Consider the following 19,935-nt stretch of genomic DNA (forward strand, 5'->3'; position numbering starts at 1 on the left):
TCGTCTTTAAATTAAGGCATATTTTCACTCCAGGATTGTTTTTCCCCTCCATATAAAAATAAAAGACAAGCTTTGTAAGGCCTATGAACAGTTTAACTAAGTTGCTTGCCCTTCATGCCAGTTACAAGTAATGAGTAAGAACTAGTAGGTGTCATTGAGAAAACAGACATTGTCACTCCAGTGTCAATCAAAATTATCTGGTAGTGAAAACTGGACTTTAAATTTTAAAAATCATGTGAGAGCTGCTAGAAAAATTATGAAGAATTGAGTAGGGTCACAGCACTCGACAAATCTTCCAATTTCTCTGCCACTGGCTTAGTGTCACCTGTACATTTTCTAGTCTAAAAGAATGTAATAGCCCAACAGGGTCAGCAGCGATATGCACCTCTCCCAAATACATTTCTGTTTACATTCCTGAGGTCCAATTATGATAACGATGACATAATATGAATTCTAAACACATTTGTATTGTTGATATAGTAAGAAATTTTTCAACTAATTAGAAAACTCTACCTTTTAAAACTGCACAGTTAATAAATATAACACATACGCATGTGCTGCTGTTTCTGCTTTTGTTTTTTGTTTTAGCCAAGAGCTAAGCCTATGACTACTACTTCAGGAATGTTTGTCAATTTAATATGAGCTGAGGACCATCGCACTTCTAGCCTTCAAGCTTGTATTCTATCAGGAAGAAGGGATAGAGAAGAATTGGTAGAAAACATTGTATATCTTTGCCGGGCACATGTTTGTACTCCCAGCTATCTGAGAGACTGAGGTAGAAGAATCACTTCAGCCCAGGAATTCAAGACCATCCTGGGCAACATAGTGAGACCTTGCCTTTAAAAATAAATAAACACAAGTAAGTTTTAAAATAAAATAAAACAAAATAAGTGTTTTCTAAAAAATTGTATGAACTCAACATATGGGTAATTTTCTTCATTTGTTTCATTATTAATGAAATTAAGGAAATACAAATATTCATTTTAATACAGATTTATTACTTAGAAGTGTTTGAACATCTTTACACTATTTACTCTTTTATCACAAACCCTTCATTGCTTTTTATTCTTGGCACCATTCTTAGGAAAATGGAGACCACAGCTCCAGCTTCTCCCTGCAAATCCCCATTTGTGCTTGAGCAGCCAAGTGGTTCACACTTCTTGCCACATTCAGAAGAAACTTCATTCATTATGCCAAAAATAACTGAGAAATAATGAGAATGTTTCCTATAAAGTCTAAAAATCATACTAAAGAGGGGATTCATTTATACTGCTGTTAGGAATTGAATTGTGTTCCTCCTTCCAGATTTCTGTGTTGCAGTCTTGATCCTCAGAACTTCACAATGTGACTGTATGAGAATACTGGAGTAGGTTGGGCCCATCATCTTATATGACTTGGGTCCCCATACAAAAAGGAAATTTGGATATCTCAACCTGAATGAAAAAAAGATAATCAATATATACCAACTTTAAGGTGAACCAAATGTTAAAATTATCTAACAAAGATTTTAAGGCAGGTGAATTGAAAATGCTCCAACAAGCAACCAACCACAGATGAAAAATATTAAAAAATAATAAACAGCAATACGATAAAAATAATACAAATAAGAAACCAGTATAGTATAACAAGTATTTACGTTGTATTAGGTATTCTAAGTAACCTAGAGATGATTTAAAGTATACAGGAAGATGTGCATAAGTTATATGCAAATACTACACCATTTTTTTGTCAGAATCTTGAGCATCCTCATATGTTGATATTCAAGAGGGGTCCTGGAACCAATCAATCACCCATGGATACAGAGGAATGACTGTACACAGCAAAAAAACAAAACAAAACAAAACAAAAACTAGAGAGTGTCAGCAAAGAATTAAACAATTCAGCAAAGACACAAAAACATAAAGACTTTGAGAGAAAAGAGGAGACCAGTTGGGCACAGCTGCTGTAATGTGATAAACAGCTTTGAAAAAGTACGTAATTTTACTTTTTTATTTGTGGTTACATTAGTTTGCTAGGGACGATCACTTTAATCATTTTTCTCCTGAGTATGATGTCCACCTGTATTTCTAAAACAATTGGGTTATGTCATAATTTCTTGTTTTTCAGATTTTTGTTTTGTTTTGATTTTTGAGATGCAGTCTCTCTCTGTCGCTCAGGCTGGAGTGCAATGGAATGATCTCGGCTCACTGCAACCTCCGCCTCCTGGGTTCAAGCAATTCTCCTGCCTCAGCCTCCCGAGTAGCTGAGATTACCGGCACCTGCCACCATGCCCAATTAATGTTTGTATGTTTAGTAGAGACAGGGTTTTGCCATGTTGGTCAGGCTGGTCTCGAACTCCTCACCTCAGGTGATCCACCCACCTCAGCTTCCCAAAGTGCTTGGATTACAGGCATGAACCACTGTGCCTGGCCCTGTTTTTCAGTTTTAAGAATTGTCTATTGACTTGCTGCTATGCAAAATGAGGATACCATTGTTGAACACACACATACTCACCACCTCCTTTCATTTTCCCAGGGTAGTTTTGGATTAGAGCAATATCCTATGTTACATTTCTAGGATAAAATGTATATTATCTGCTTCTGAGTAGTGGAATATATTTTGAGTTAAATTACTTCCTATATACATTTCTTATATTACCACCTTACCTTATATTTTTTCTTTTCTCTTTCTTTTAAGCTTCTTCATTGTTTGCTATCCAAGTTACAGTCTAATTTGAGATTTTCTGAAGATTGATCACAGTCTATCATTGGCATTGGGAAAAGTGGAATGGAAAAAGTCTTTTTGCTTTTTTAGTTTTGTTTCCATTTTGAATTCCATACATGTGTTATTTTGATAAAAATTAAAATGTTGTAAGAGAAATAAAAGCAATTACTAGGAGCTTAGAAGAAGTTAAAACTTTTTTAAGTACTTGAGATTATTATATGCTCCCACTGTCCACCGATTTTATAAAGAGAAGTTGAGGACCAGAGAGACTGAGAAAACAGCACCATTCCACAGTTAGGGGAGCCAGGGCTTCAGCCCACATCTGTCTGACTTCCAGTCCAATCTCTGTGCAATACCATAATGAGAGGTGGGGGAAGAAGGCAAGGGTGACATGGGTTGGCATGCTGTCTGTTCAGAGGATACCTTCCAGGCTTGCAGAACAACACTGTGATAAGCCATCATGATTCAATTTGTAGCCAGAAAGGTAATCCACGTCACAAGGATGACAGGGCTGAATTACAGAGGGTTGGGAGCTTCTGTCAGGATTAACTGGTCACCTGAGTAGAAGAAAAGACACTCAGCTGTGAAGCAAAATGAAACAATTACGATAAGAAGGCCCCGCTCAGGTTTACTTGCAACTATGAAGTACTGTTTTCTAGACTTGAGGTTAGTTTGGGCAAATTAGCAAACTTATATATAAATGAACAAAGGAAGACCGTTTCTTGATCAAATTGGTCAAAATCCAGTGCCATGTGTCTTCCTTGCTAATGTTAGTTTACTTCAAAAAGGGGTTATTTATGCTAATCTTTCATCCATCACCCCAAGTCAATTAGCAAAGTGCGCAATTGCTTCACAAGTAATGCCTATATTATAAAATACTCTCTAATACCTTAAGATGATGTATGAATGTTGGGGTTTTATTTGTACCTCTCACTATCCCTTTATGTTACAGGCAATAATACAACAGGCCATTAATGTCTATTTAGTAATTGCTTGTTTATTAAGCACTTAACTGAAGTGCTTCTCATTAACACGGGGGTATTTAAATAAGAAAATAATAGGAAAATAAATTGTTGACAAATGGATGTCATGGCATATGGCTACTGTTGTCAAGGCTTGCAGTGATCAGCATCTCACCTTTTTTCTTCTTTCACATACTTATCACATTTCTTTTGTGTTCTAGTATCTGAGCTAGGTGTTGGGGGTGCAGAAATACTGTACAAGCAGTCCTAATCCTGAGGACACGGAGGAAAGAGCCACCAACTGTCTGTCTTCAGGGGAAAGGTAATGCTTTAGTTAAGCTTGAGTGGAAGTTAAGCTTTAGTTAAGCCTAGATGTTAAGCTTGAGTGGAAGTTTTTCCAGAGAAGAGGGTGGAAAGGCTCACTCTGAAAGGGCACAAGGCTACACCAAGGCTTGTTTCCTTTGCCTCTGAAGTGTCCAGTCATCATGAGCAGGTCTTGCTATGGCACTAAGTGTTTTATCTATGAAAATATGATTCTTCAGAAATATTTTTCCTGGTGGTTATGACAAACTCCTTTAAGATTTTAATGGAATATAATTTACTTCACATATGTAGGCTCTAAGGCAAGCTTGTCCAACCTACAACCCGCGGGCCGCATGTGGGCCAGGATAGCTTTGAATGCGGCCCAACACAGATTCATAAATTTCTTAAAACATTATGAAATTTTTTGCAATTTTTTTAAAGGTCATTAGCTATGATTAGTGTATTATATATGTGGCCCAAGACAATTCTTCTTCTTAGAATGTGGCCCAGGGAGGCAAAATCTGAATACCCTGCTCTAAGGCTAACAGATCTTCATATAAATCCCAAATCCTCTGCTCTTTACCATGTGACTTCAATGTACTAAATCTACTTGAAATTGTCTCCTCATTTGGAAATTATAAATAGCATAGCCTATGTGCTAGAGTTATGCTGAGTATTAAATGATAGAATGATAGTAACTAGCACACTGTTTTTCATCTCATTTTGCTTTATTTCATGTGACTGTGTTATAATATCTAATGTGAATGAAAAATAAACAAGATTTGGTTCTTTGCAAAGAAGAAAGTTCTAAAGCCTTAGAAGTTAGTTTCAAGTTTCTATGACCTTTCAGAAATGTATTCATGGATCAATAGATACATTGAAAATGGATATTTATGAACATCATTGCGTAAGTTCAAGAAAAAGAGAAAAAAGTGATATTGACAATGGCTGAATATTGCATGATGTCTTTCCTCATAGAATCAGAGTCATGAAAGTATTTCTGAGATGAAGAAATATTTCTGAGACCGGGCCTTGATATAAGCTGTAACAAGGCTAAAGTAGCTCTTTCTCTGGGCTAGGGACACATTAAGAATCTGGAAATAATATGCATATAGTAGCTGTTTAGGTCACGCCTGGCAAGTATTCTGGGTATATATTTCCTTTAAGAACATTACCAGTGAGATTGGCTTGGGTGCTATTGATTTGGCTGGCATTCATCAAAAAAAAAAAAAATGAAGAAAAGTAGACAAAGAATTTAAATTAGGGGTTAGATCTGCTGAAAATTATAAGGCTGAGATTTCCTTTTTCAGTGAAAATAACTTAAGAAGCTTAATTACTAAGTTAGGAATTTCTAATGTTCACTCAATTCCAATACACACACACACACACACACACACACACACAAAAAAAAAACTTGAAGTTTTCTCCTCCAAATACTTACAATGTTTTATAATTTGAATGCTACTCCAATAAATACGTTCCTGAAACTGTTCTGAATCTTCATTCCAGACCCCTCTTTAGGTAGCTGAACATTCCCAACGAGTGAGTAAGTCCAATATGGTATTGATTGCTGTTTTGGTGTTAGGTATTAAAAAAGATTATCATTATTGACAAGAAACTAGTCTCTCACTTTGCCCTGTTGGACATTACCTGAATTGTAGCCAAGAGTAGCCTTCAGAATCTGTGTATGAGGGTAACCATGACCTTGAGTAGCCATCTCTGAACACTGCAGGAAACAGGAAAGGAGGCATGTGAGGTAGAAGCTCACATTTTTCCACAGCACTGATTTTTGGCTGCTGTTCACCTTGCAGTCTCTTCTGGGAGGCTTCACCGATCCGGATAAATGATGGTCTCTGCTAATGTTACATGTTAGAAAAGCAGACTGGGGGTTGGCCAGGATAGCTGACCAGAAACACCAATGTTATAGGTCACCTACTAAATTCCAGCTCTAATGATATACTTTTGGAATAATACAAAGAAATTTTCCGTTACTTAATGGCAATTGATAGATTGCTTATTTTACTTTTATTTGAAACGTTTCAGAAAAATTCCACCCATGTAGGCTCCAGGACAGAGTGGGCTCTTCTCATGATTCCTCTAAAATAACCTGGCCTGGACTGGACACTTTTACCTATCATAATCCCATTATTTCAGTGTCTGGCCTGTAAGCTGATATGTTCCATAATGGGCCTGCACTTAGCTCTTCTATGAATCTCTTAGTTCTTGATATTCTTTCATATTTATGCATCATTCTCCCCTAAAGTTCATAAGCCACCAGGATGGTACAGTGTATTCTCAAAAGCATCTAACCATGCTCAGCATTTAATTGTCATATAAAATGCTCTCTAAATTACAGAGATGATAATTCATATTTTAGCTTCAAATTATCTATTTTGAGAGGGCTAAAGTAAACAATTTTATATGCAGATGATTATTTAAACAGTAATTGATTTGTGGAAAATATAACAACTTGAAAGTGGAATATGAGTTGTAGTCTTTGTTTGGCCTAAAAGTGTCCAAGCTGTAAGTTATAGGAATAGTCCATGTAAATCCAGCTCATCTGAAGCTCTTTTACTAATTCACTGTGCAGCATAAGCCCACCCACTTTGTCCCCATGTGATTTAATCACCTACGTAGAGTGAAATTACTAGATAAAACTCTTTCCAATGGGAACACGGTCAGGCTCCTTGTATAAGAATTTAATTTTCTTGATTGCGTTGAATGTAAAATGGAATAACATTAAGTAGAGTACTTATTTTTACCACTGATATAAGGACTCCAGTTTCAGCTCAGACATGTAAAGACCTGGGAAGTCGTTATATCTGCCCCACAGCAACAAGAAATCTGAGCAAAATGAAAATCAATGACTTTTCTTGGACCCATCAGAAAACTGAGTTTGTAGCGTTTGTTAGTCTGCATTGCTATGAAGGAATACTTGAGACTGGGTAATTTATAAAGTTAGTTGGTATATTTTGGCTCATACTTCTGCAGGCTGCATGGGAAGTGTGGTGATCTGCTTCTGATGAGGGCCTCAGGAAGCTTACAATCATGGCAGAAGGTGAAGGGGAGCCATTGTCATGTGTCAAGAGAGGGAGCAAGAGAAAAGGGGCTAATTTTGTGTTTTTAGTAGAGGCAGGGTTTCACCATGTTTGTCAGGCTGGTCTCAAACTCCTGACCTAAGGGATCCGCCCCCCTCAGCCTCCCAAAGTGCTGGGATTACAGGCGTGAGCCACCCTGCCTAGCATGGTGGTGCATGACTGTAATCTCAGCTACTTGGGAGACTGAGGCAGGAGAATCACTTGAACCAGGGAGATAGAAGTTGCAGTGAGCTGAGATCATACCATTGTACTCCAGCCTGGGCAACAAGAGCAAAACTCTGTCTCAACAACAACAACACCACCAAAAAAAAAAAAAAAAAAAAAAAAAAGAGAGAGAATACGGGAGGTTCCAGTCCTTTTTAAACAAACAGATCTCGCATGAACTACTACAGTGAGAACTCACTCATTATTGTGATGACAGCACCAAGCCATCCATTAAGGATCTGCTCCCATGACCCAAACTGTCCTCACTAAACCCCACTTCAAAACTGGAGATCACATTTCAACATGAAAATTTAAGGGGTCAAACATCCAAACTATATCATAGGGAAAAGTGACATCCTGACATCTGGAGAGAAGGCACCAGCATTTTCTTATCTGAAACAGGAGCCACTGTATATTATATAAGCCAATCAAAAATTAAAAATTGTATAGAATTTTTGGAGGCTGCGGGTGGGCTAGTGTGAGAATGTGAAGCTTCCAAGGGCTGTATTCCTAGGAGAGAGTTCCACTCTCTTGTGAGCTTTTTGTCCAGGAACTCACCCAACATTTACAAAGGGGAACAAGGAAGAACCTAGAAAAAGTTCATCCCTCACTCCTTTCCCCACATACGCAGTAGTGCTGGCTGGGGGTGGTGGAAGAAGCTCCACTGCCAAATCTACCCAGACTATTTCCAACTATGTACTTCATGGATAAAAGGCTTAATCTGGAGGGGAAATTATCAAAGTTTACCCTGAGACACTGGTTTAATTTATTAAACTGAAAGATGGAAATAGAGATCACCACCAAATCTCTAACCAGAAGCATAATCCCAGTTTCCCCTAAGCAACCAAAGTCTCAATCTGCAGGAGAAAAGGCTTCAAAACCACTGCAATTTGGGAAAAAGAAGAGGAGCAATAAGATGAGGAAGAATTTTTACCCCAGGAAAAGGGACAGGAATAGCTGTGAAGGCTACATGTCCAGGACTTAGGTTTTGATACCTGCCAAAATCTTCAGCTAAATGTGAACATCAAATAACCTTCTTCTTAGCCAGGACCACCACCACTGTAAAGAACAACAGTAAAAGTAGCAGTGGAATACAACTGTGAAGAGGCACATGGGGAGACTCAGTCAAGTGGGAGCCAAAAAAGGGCACCAATGGAGTGGCCCGAAAGCGCTGGTGCCCATGGCACAAACAGTTTCAAATGCAGCTTGTCTTCTGACCAGATTAACATCCGTCTCTACATTTAAGGCCTCACACAAGGAAACTTGTGCTTTTCTCCCAACATATAAAATCCATCTAATATCTGCTGTTCTTTTCATGTCTAGCTATAACCAAAAAATTATAAGGAATATTAAAAAGCAAGAAAAAAGTCATTCAAAGTGACAAAGCAATTGGTAGAACTAGACAGAGCCATGACACAGAGGTTGGAATTATCAGACAACGAATTTGAAAAAGAAAACTCTGCTTAACATGTTAATGGCTTCAATGGAAATGCTAGACAAAATGACAACACTCAGTGCCAGGTGGATAATTTGAATAGAGAGATGGAAATTATAAGAAAAAATCAAATTGAAATACTGGAAATAAAAATATAGCAATGGAAATGACAAATTCCTTTGATGGACTCATTAGTAGACTGGACATGGCTGAAGAAAGAATCAGTAAACTTAAACATAGGTCTATAGAAACTTACTAAACTGGAAGCAAAGAGAAAAAAAATGAAAAACAAAACCGGAACACTAATAGAACATCCCAACACTGTGGGACACAATCAAATAGTGTAACATATGCATAGTTGCATTCTGAGAATAAGAAAAGGAGAAGGGAGTATAAAAAAAATTGATGAAAGAATGGCTGAGAATTTTCTAAAACCAATAAACCAAACTACAGGCCTAAGGAGTTTAGAGGAAAAAAAACAGAATTAATACTGAAAACACACACATACACACACACACACACCCCATATCCTATTCAAACTCCCCTGAAGCCAGGACAAAAAGCAAATCTCCAAAGAAAGTGGGGAAAAAAAAATCATGCTAGTCACAGAGGAACAAGGATAAGAATTACAGCAGACTTCTCATCATAAATTATGCAAGCAAAGAGACAACGGCATGGCATACTTAAAGTGTAGAAAGATAAAACAGAAAGATAAACACAAAAATCTGTCATATATAGAGCAAAAATATTCTGCAAAAGTGAAAAAGAAATAATGAAGGCTTTCTCAGTCAAAGAAAACTAAGTGAATTCATGGCTAGCAGATATGTCCTAAAAGAAATGGGAATAAAATGGAATCACAAACATACAGACACAAAATTTAAAAATAAATGTGATCTCTGTCAGCATAGGGCAAGATCCCTTCTTGTTCTAGTCTCCAATATGTAACAGAAGGCCCACTCTCTGATCCCAGCAGGAACTTGGGTGCCTCTTCTAATTCCAGATAAGAGATGAGAGCTTTTGCATGAGCTGCAGTCATGAATCCAGGGGATCAGCAGCAGAGATGAGAGATCAAATCAGGAAATAGTATTCATGATGGAAATTAAATTGGGAAACAATAGGATGTCACAGAGACAGGAATACTAGAGTCAAAAAAGGAAAATAAATGTGGATGCAGAGAAGTACTGAGATCTTGGAGGCTTCCAGAGATGAGGGGGTCTCTTCTTAATGACACATTTGCATAAAGGAGTTGAATCCCCTTCAATGAAGTTATAGAAGTGTCATATCCTAAATGCATATCAAAGAATCATCTTTAATTCCTCAGATTGCTCCTCAGCTTCTTTCAGTCATTTACAATTGGTATTAACATCTGTTGCTCTGTAACTTCTCAGTCTAATTCATTTTAATTACTTTATCATGCTCAGTGAACAGATTATAAAATATTGAGTACCTAAATAAAAGCTAATTAATGATTCTATTGTCACAATTCAAAAACAGTGGTCAAACTGGGAAACATTTTCTGATATATTTAATAACAGTGTTAGCAATTTTTATGGTAGAATAAATACTAAATATCCTTTAGGGAAATGGCCCATTATTCTTTGATACCTTAGAAATAACATACAGAAGAATCCTCAAAGATAGATAAAATCTATAACTGTTAGTGCTGTATTTTTAATAAAATATTCCCACTGATATCTAAGATAGATTCTTGACTTAAAAGAGTGACAAAGACTTTATTCTGATTGGCTGTGTTGAGTAGAATGGTACGGCAAATAAGTAGATTAAGAAGAGAGGCAGAGAACGAACATGGTTTATGGTACTTGCAAGACTCAAAGCTTCTGTGTGCCACAATTTCCTTATCTCCAAAAGAGAGAACAAAAACAACTGCTGGTCTTCACACTGGGACTGACCTTAGAGTGGAAAATGACCTTTTTAGTTTCAGATAAGAAGTTTCCAATTTTGTTCCAAGATAAACTTAGCTTTTCTATTCTATGAGATGTCTGTGAAGTAAGGACAATTATGCCTTCCTTATAATTTATAAATGAAAAAGGCTGTATCAGTTAATAATGCTTTCAGCTGTGTGGAGCCCAGAGCGACTCTGACTTTTTCCTTAACAAATATGGCTTTACTTCCCTCATTTCCCAGGGAGCCCAGAGGCAGCTGAGCCAGGGTCGATGTAGCACATCCACATTAAGCTTCCCATAACTCTGAGTGAAGTGGGTGGGTTCATGGCCCCAGAGTCACAATTTCTCTGATCCAATTCTAACATCACATCTGCATTCCAAGCAGGAAGAAGAAATAGAAAGAGAGGCAGCAGCAGAGTTCTGTGAATGCTGGACTGAGCACATTTATGTTACGTGACCGTCAGAAGCTACACTGAAGCCTGGGAACATGAACACTTAGCTTTTTCTATCTTTATAATAAAATCACAGTAGGAAAAGTGGAAATTGGTGAGCCAATTCTCCTGACAGAAAGGAAGCCAAGGGCAGGGGAAAGCAGTAGCCTAAACCAAGAACTAATGGGAAAATAGGGCATACCCTAGAATATTGGAAGGGGGGCAGTGATTGATGGACTAGATATTTCTTTCCTCTGAAGGAAGAGAGCACCTGGGTGCATCTGGGATGGACTGGACAAAACTGGAAATCTTATTTAGAACCCAGCTGCAGGTTGCTGCTTTTCCTGAGAATGATGAACGATGCAAGTAAACATTTCAAAGTATCAGTACCAAGCCCCCACCTCATCCATTTTCATAAAGACTTTCCAAAGACCTCTGACCTGACTTTACCTGTGGCTTTAATCCTCATTCCTACATTGCTCCTGGCACAGTTTCCAACCTAGTGCACCTGCCTAGGTTTGCCTAGGCTGGCACTTCCACCATTAACATCTGGGCACGATGGCAAAGGTTTTCAGGCCATAAAATGTGGACTTTACCCTGTGGGAAATGTAGGTTTTAAAGCAAGGGAGTAGAGTGAACACATTTGAAATTTAGAAAGCTTCCTGTGTGTTCTCCACGTGTGGAAATGTATTTGGATGGGTGAAACTGGGGGATGTTACAATTCAGGTAAGAGATGAGAGCTGAGCCAAGGTAATGTTAGTGGAGTGGAGGGGAAGGGTATGAGAGACAGGAGGTCACTGTGCATTTGCTGTGGAGGACTAGGGTGTAAAGCTGGTCAAAGGTGCTGACAAGACTTCAAGTTGAGTGGAAGGTCCAACTTTCACGGTAGGAGAAACAAGCTTTGGAAGAAAGATATAGAGTTAAATGACAGACCAGATAAGTTGAAATTGCCTCTGGAAATGCAGGTAGATGTGTTCCCCAGAAAGCAAGACATATGGTGACTGAAACTGGCAATAAATGATGTTTCTTTCTGGATGGAATTCCAGAATTTGAAGAAACTAAGGCCGAGGAAATAAACTGTGGAACATTGATATTCAACAGGCAGGCAGATGAAAGTGAATCAGGAGAGGAAAGTAAAAAGTAGAGAAGAGAAGGGGAAAGGTTAAAAAAAAAAAAAAGAAAAGAAACAGATGCCACAGAAGTCAAACCAGGAGAGAACTTCTTTGTTTATCTCATAGGATGGTTAAATGTTAATAGCATGTAGTGGGTGAGAGAATAGTCTCCAGAAATACACTGTCTGCTTCAAATATTGCCTTTACCATTTATTAATTCTTTGATTTGAGGCAAGATATTTAACTCCAATGTTGGTTGTGAGTGTTAAAATAGTTAATACAAAAAAGTAGGTAGAACCTTGTAAGTGTATAGTTGAGTGTAAATAGATAGCAGTCAGCAAATGGAACTTAATATTATAAAAGATGCTATAACTCCCTTTTAGATGGTGAGGTTCTTAACATGAAAGTCCATTTTTTCTTGTCATTGCTGTAGCCTCAATACTCAATGAAGGAAACATTGTTGACACTGTGTAGTTATTTTAATATCAAAACAATTGTTTTTCACTTCCAGCATTTGAACAAAAGAGAGAAAGAGAAGGAGAGGGAGAGGAACTAGGACGTATAAAACCTATGCTAATGTTTTGTGTTGTTTTGTTTTTAAGCACATTTTAGCTATGTTTTTCAACTTCTCTTGGCCGTATGTGTTAAAAATCCTGCATTTTTTTCCTAATGCCAGGAAAATCTCTAGAATTCAGACCACTGAGAGACATCCACTACTACCACAGGGGTCACCATCTTCTTTCCTTTGCCTTTAAAAATTGAAGTGTAATGTAAATACAGTGCAATGTGGAAATCTGAAGTGTGCATCCAGGTCAATTTTTAGCTGTCTGACTTTCAATGAGATAAAGATACAAACTGTTTCTGTCACTCAGAAAGTCTTTCCATCCTTTTCCCCAGTCAGTCTTCACAGCAGAAGTATTCATTATGCTGACTTCCGTCATACCATGCTCTACATGTTCTTGAATTTCATAAATTGACTCCTACACCACGTACTTTTCAACTCCACAGAATGTTTTTGAACTTTACTCATGTGGTTTTACGGCCCGTTGTTCATTCCTTGTCATTGCTGTGTAATATTCCATCGTGTGATTTATGACGATGGGTTTATCGAGATGAAGCAGCTGTCCTTTTCATGAGGGTTGATCAGACTGTACTGTGCAATCACTAAGAATGTGGGAGTTCTTGCAGAATCATCCCACTCCTTTGAAGATTCCTGACTTCCAACCACAGAGTTGATCATCATGTGACCTGGTTCACAGAAAGAAAAAAATAAAAGGGATTTGGGGGTGGGGGTGGGAAGGAGAGACAGCAGCACTGTCCATTTGTTTTCTCTGAGGAGCTTAAATACCCTTCCCATCATCCCCTTGTTTTAAGGAACAATAAAGAATAACTTTCTGGGTCCCTTGAGTGTTTTCATTAAGTAGCCACAGAAAGTGCTAGCTAGAAAAGTCTATAGCGACTTATATACAGAAGTGATAACATTCTAAAATGGGCAGTTTTGGCTTAGGGGTGGAAAATGGTTCTCATATCTCCTAATCCAATACCTGTTTTTGGTGAAACTTTGATTTGGAGAACAGCTAGGGTCTAGCTGTACCCTCTTTTAAGTTATTTTATGCCCAAAGTCCAGCCTAGCCCTTGTGGAGTAGACATCTGTCAGGACAGCTGCCTGGGGGCTGCATGCTGGAGACGGAAGGAGGCAGAGGTGCAGAGAGGGACTACACATTTACCTCTGAAATGCTCCCATGAAAGATTATCTGGATTTCTGCTTAAAAGTAGTTTATTTATAAGATGAACTAGCTGAACTTGATATAACTGCATATATTCATTACCAAAATTTAATGTCATCTTTCCAAGCTCACCTTTTAATTTGCAATCAAAACACAAAGAAATAGGTTTACAAATGTAATATAAACACAAATGTTGCATGTAGTTGCAAAATATCAGCACATTGTAAAATTGGACATACTATATGGCTTCATTTGGATGAAATTACTTTAATTAAAATGAGAAAGCATTGAATAATCTTAGAAGTCTGAATGTGCAGCAAACAGCAGAATGGGTGAGAGTGAGCCTTCTGTAATGAACTCTCCTGACCAAAGTGGGACTTAGTGGCATATACAGTGATCCATCAGGGGTGCCATCTGTCTATGGGAATTCATTGCTAAAGTAAGGTCCTCTTAAGTTAATCTTTCAGGGTTCCTTGCACAAAGGATAGGTCTTACCAATGATGTATTTGGAACACAAAGCTCAAATACTTCATATATGAAACAATAAAATGACTTAAATTCCCTTCTCCAATTTTATGAAACAAACATCACTTGAGATGCATTATCTTAGGGGAAAGAAAACTGTGCACTAAGCACTTACCATATGCAAGATACAGTGTTGAACATCATCGAATTATATGCAAGTGATATCATTTTGTTTTTATGACTACTATATAAATATTAATATTCTCAGTTCACAAATGAAACTAAACCATGTTCTTGGGTTATATAGATACCAAAGATCTGTTTTTCACAGTCAGGAATGATGTGATTCTGGGCTTGATCTTATTCCCTGAACTTCTGGTTATTTTTACTATAGAAGCTTAAAGAGAAAAATCAGTTAAATCGTTGGGAGCAGAAAATTTTCCTTATGAATATGCACGGCCTTATCTCTCAATGCCTTAGGTAGGGACACCTATTTGTCTTGGAAATGAATGGTACTAGTTTTCTTAATAGCAGGACTAATGATGTGTGGCTAGAACACAATCAGAAACCATACTAGTAATAAAATCATTGTGTACTTTATCATATAGTTCTTTGATATGCGTAGTCAACAATGTACTGAGAATGACAAATGGTGCTTCACAGGTAGGACTAGTCTCCTTACAGGAAAGCAGAAGTACAGGATAAAGGTAGAGCCAAGATAAACATTCCTAGGATGTCTTAGGCAGAGGGTAAGAAGAAAAGGGAACCGAGGCAGCAATTGAGTTTTGAAGAGTTTATCTGGACTCTGGAGAAAGGAAAAGAAGTCAGAAGGATGCTATTGGTCTAGGAAATGATAATATTTTATCATGATTATGCTTATAATGGTAAGGAAGGCAGAAACTGGAGATTATGGCAATGATTAAGAACAAACGTATTCGGGCCAGGCGCGGTGGCTTACTCCTGTAATCCCAGCACTTTGGGAGGCCAAGGCGGGCGGATCATGAGGTCAGGAGATCGAGACCAACCTGGCTAACACGGTGAAACCCTGTGTCTACTAAAAAAATACAAAAAATTAGCCAGGCGTGGTGGTGGGCACCTGTAGTCTCAACTACTTCGGAGGCTGAGGCAGGAGAATGGCGTGAACCTGGGAGGCGGAGCTTGCAGTGAGCTGAGATCATGCCACTGCACTCCAGCCTGGGTGAAAGAGTGAGACTCCATCTCAAAAAAAAAAAAAAAAAAAAGAACAAACATATTTATATTTATAGGGAATGAGGACATGGGAGAAGAAAAAACTTGAGATTATGTCAGAAGGAATTAGGTTCTAAAATAAGTTTAAAACTTCAACTGGTAAGCATTTTGGGGAACAGAGCTTCAAAGCATCACCCTCCAAACAGGTTACTAAAGTAAGAGGTAGAGACCATGAGAGCATAGAGAGATAAGGCCCAGTGCTTAGGGAACTCATTTGCAGGAGATCAAGTTGAGTGGAAAAGTGCAAACCAGACCATCATAGTCAGTGCATGTCTGGCAGTAGCCCTCAGTTGTAGATTGCAGGTGTGGAGGTAAGCATGGTTTTAGTTTGATATACACCAGGATACAGATTGCTATTAAATAGAGAGAGTGAATAAGAATCAATGGCTTTATTGTGTCATCACAGCATCTCAATTTTTAAAAACTACCATGAATAAAGCATTAATAGGAAAGCCAGCTACATTGCTCACATGCTGCATTTTATTATTCATGTAACATTTCTGATTGGCTAAAACATTTCAGTATATCAGGCAATATACCCAGTTCTAGAAAGACAGAAAAACTAGTCACAATTACTGGCTTACCATCCAATGTGTGTGTTTACATGAGGGGGGAGAAGAGGGAGACCATACAAATACCGTGCATGTGTCAAAGGAGCTGTGATGTACAGAGTGTGGAAACACCAAGGAGAGAAGAGCTAGTTTAGCAGCTGCGGTAAAGAACGGAAGTAGTCACTGAGCTTCCCATCCTCCACCAGGCTCCAAGTGCCCTATGATTGATCATATATAACCAACACCTTAGTCCCTCACTTAGCTGATCAATTTGTAGTGTCTCCACATAATAAAATATCAAAGAAGAAAGCCACGATAGTCTGATGAAACACCATCTTTTAAGGACAACTATTTGTTAGCATCTAAAGGCAGAGTTTAAAACATGGTTCTTCAATCTGTGCTCTAATATAGACAAATGAGAAGACATTAATCTAATAGGGCAGTGTGAGTCCATTCCTCGAACAGCAATGTGAACAATGAACACTTGGTCCACACCAGTACACCTGCACACGGCTGAACTTCAGAATTATTTGGAGAGTTTGATCTTCAAAGTGTAGCTCCTTAGGCTTTATCATAGACTTTCTGAATCAGGAGTTTCAGGAGAAAGTCCAAGGGTCTGCAGTTATAGAAGCCTCAGAAGGAGACACTGATGCTCAGCCTAATGGAGTGACCAATGTTCTAGGAGGGTCTTAAAACTCAGACTGAAGCACCATGGCTATCTCTGTGGATTCTATCCATCCTGGAGCTGTCTCAGCCTCTGGTTTCCCTGCTCCTGCAATCCTGATGCAAACCTGTTAGGGCATTCTTTCTAACTGGATCCTCTGATTATGCTATGTGCCTTCTCAGAGTTACTCAGTTTCCTCTGATCTATAGATCTGTTCAACACACTCTACACATTCACCCTGCCTTGCCTTTGGCTGTGGCATTATGCCTATCTGTCCATAATGACAGCCTAGTTCTGACAGCTGACTCACATGAGCTAACTCTTACTACCCTGTATTCCATGTTGTGACAACATTTGACTACTAACCTACTTCATAGTTCCTATATGGAATCATAATTTTCGTTTTTGAATATTATAAGTATTTGCTGTATGAAAGAATGAATTTTTTTTCTCTGTGGCCTTTTCTGCAAAACATAGGTTTCCATGACAAGTGTTTGAAAATACCCAAATTGCTGAGACCCAGTGACTGGATATTTGAAAGCACTAAAAGGGAGAGTGATGGGTTTGACTGCCTTAGAACACTTCAGAGGACTTGGTCCCGATCAATCACTCTCTCTAATACCAGCACTTTCCCTGGCTATACCCTCTCCCAAACCACTGGCTTTCAAGTTGTCTTTTATCCTAAGCAATTTGCATAATATTACCTAGATTTCTCAGTAAGATTTGGAATAAAGGAAAAGAAATCCATCTTCTATCTTGAGTTCAGCTCTATAATTGCACGATTTGCACAGAGGCTGAAAACTTCCACAAAGCATTTATTTGCCCTTGGGTGAGTTGCCGATTCTCTGGAGCAATCTTCTCCTCTTTTGCATGCACAGAGTAAGGTAGCAGAGATGAAAGACAGCTTTGAGCTTCAGCTACAAATCAGAGCAGAAGGGTGATGCTGGACAGCCTCAGAATTATAACTGATCCAGCTTGGCTCAGCAGTGATTGGAAGTAGGTCAGAAAATGGCAGCGCTGGAGTCCAGACTGTGCGGGAGAATACTACATCTTCTTTAGTATTCTAACAGTTTCTTGTCTTGTTCTCCAACTTTTTACTCCTTTTTGCTCTTTCTGTAGTTTTTAATCTTTGTATGCATAAAGAGACAAAAATAGCTAAGAAATTTTGATGTAGAAAAGTGGAGAGAACTTAAATTATAAGATAATAAATGTATTTTAATCTTAACAATATTTATAACACTGAGGTCATTTTTCAAGAAGAGACAAACAGATCAATTGCTCAGAATGTGAAGCCCAGGAAAACAAACTAATGTAAATTAAAATTAATAACTGATAAATGAACATTTAAATCGATAGTGAATGTATGAAACTATTTAATGAATTTTCTTGAGGAAATAATCTATCAGGAGAATTTGGTTAATTTGCCACCAGAATAAATACTGGCTGGGAGAGAAAAGTCAAAATGTATTTTTTAAAAAGTAGTCACAAAACAATTGAGATAAAACTGAGAATAATATTTATTTGCTTTGGCAGATGGGATAACATTCAAATGATGAAAATTATAAAAGAAATTAAAGAAATGGATGATTAAAAACATTAAAAAGCACTGTACATGAAAAGCAACATAAAGATAATTAAAATTCATGAAGAGGACAAATACAAGCATTGGGAGAGTATTCTAAAAATACATAGAATTTATATACATGAATAGGAAAGCACTAATGTACTAATGTCCAGAAGTGAAAAGGGCAAAGGAGACACAAAAATAATCCACAAATGACTAAATTCAAATGGCTAATAAACATATGAAAGGCTTTGTTTTGTTTTGATTTGATTTTGCTTTTTGAGTTAAAGAGAGCGAATGAAAATAACATTCATGGTAGTTTTTCAGTGCTAGCAATGGTATGTAAAGATTAGCATACTCAGACACTAATGTGAGAGAGTGTATAAATTAGTAGAGGCATTCTAGGTGCAGTTTGGTATTAGGAGTCTCAATAACATACAACTCCTTTAACCCTATAATCCTGATAATGAGAATTGTAAGTTTCCATCAAATATTTATAAAACTTTTCATTGTGCCTTCATTTTAAATGATAAACAATGAGAAACAACCTACCTACTCATGAAGATTTCCAGTATGTTTCTGAAGTGTTTTTACATCCTTCTGACAAGCAGGAGAGTTGACAAAGACTACCCAATGTCATTATGGTGGAATTGAATCATGGCATCTGCTGGTGAAATACCAGCTGTGACTACGTCTGCAGAGAGTGGCTCTCACCCAGCAAGAGATGGTGCAGGTGGTCTTCTGTACCTAGAAAGAAGTTGAGAAGCATTTCAGAAATAAAACTTGCAAAGCTTGGCTGCCAACTGTGGATGGTCTGGGAAAGAGATGGAAAACATTCAAGAGAAGCTGGCATTTGTAGGTCAATGAACCGAGTTGGTGGAGACAATAACCAAGGCTGTGAGAATGAGGAAGGAAACTAGGCAGAAACCTCCAGTTTTCAATTCCTTTTGGAACTGACAAATGAGAAAACAGCTACAGAGAGACTTGACAGTTCATCTGCATAAAAGATGGATGGAATTAACATTTGGGGAGGTCCCTACTCTGTGTGTATCAAACCTATTTCTTATTCTGTTTTATTTAATTCTCATGGCAGGTAAATAAAATTTTTAGATTTAAGCATTCAACAAACATTTCTTGCTTGCCTGCTATATACCTGACTTTATGTTAGGTGCTAGGGAGCTGGGGACATAGACGTGAGTGCGATATACTTACTCCCTCTTGTAGAGTTAAATAATACCTATGATATCAGTTATCTAGCAGCAGAGGATGAAAAAGGTAAGCCTATTTATTTTTAATTTTCTTTAATTTTTTTCCTCACTTCAAAGCCTCCCTGCTATACCAGTCCTTTTTCTTTTCTTCTGTTCTTTGAGATTATTTTTTAGGTATATATGTCATATTTGCATATATTGTCTTTTTTTAAAAAAACACAGGAAAATATAAAATACCTTTCAGCTTCACTTGTTCCCTTTTCTTTTGCCTCAGATAACCACCATCATCAATTTTCTATATATTCTTCCAGTCATTTTTCAGAGCATTTAATACAAATATAACTATAGAGAATAAT

General features: G+C 37.8%; 1 long non-coding RNA gene across 2 annotated transcripts; it reads right to left on the reverse strand.

Annotated features, from left to right (window-relative positions):
- Positions 1-1,025: 1,025 nt before the first annotated feature.
- LOC129144556 (uncharacterized) lies at positions 1,026-19,282 on the reverse strand. 2 transcript variants are annotated; one of them, XR_008548980.2, is made up of 4 exons: positions 18,924-19,282; positions 5,619-5,694; positions 2,646-3,260; positions 1,026-1,433 (listed from the first exon to the last, which is right to left on the reverse strand). It is a non-coding gene; the product is annotated as an uncharacterized LOC129144556 (long non-coding RNA). The 2 variants fall into 2 exon arrangements; XR_010158850.1 differs by having other exon boundaries at positions 1,026-3,260.
- Between the last annotated feature and the right edge of the window lie 653 nt (positions 19,283-19,935).

Source organism: Pan troglodytes, chromosome 6 (assembly GCF_028858775.2).
Source record: "Pan troglodytes isolate AG18354 chromosome 6, NHGRI_mPanTro3-v2.0_pri, whole genome shotgun sequence".
Taxonomy (NCBI): domain Eukaryota; kingdom Metazoa; phylum Chordata; class Mammalia; order Primates; family Hominidae; genus Pan; species Pan troglodytes.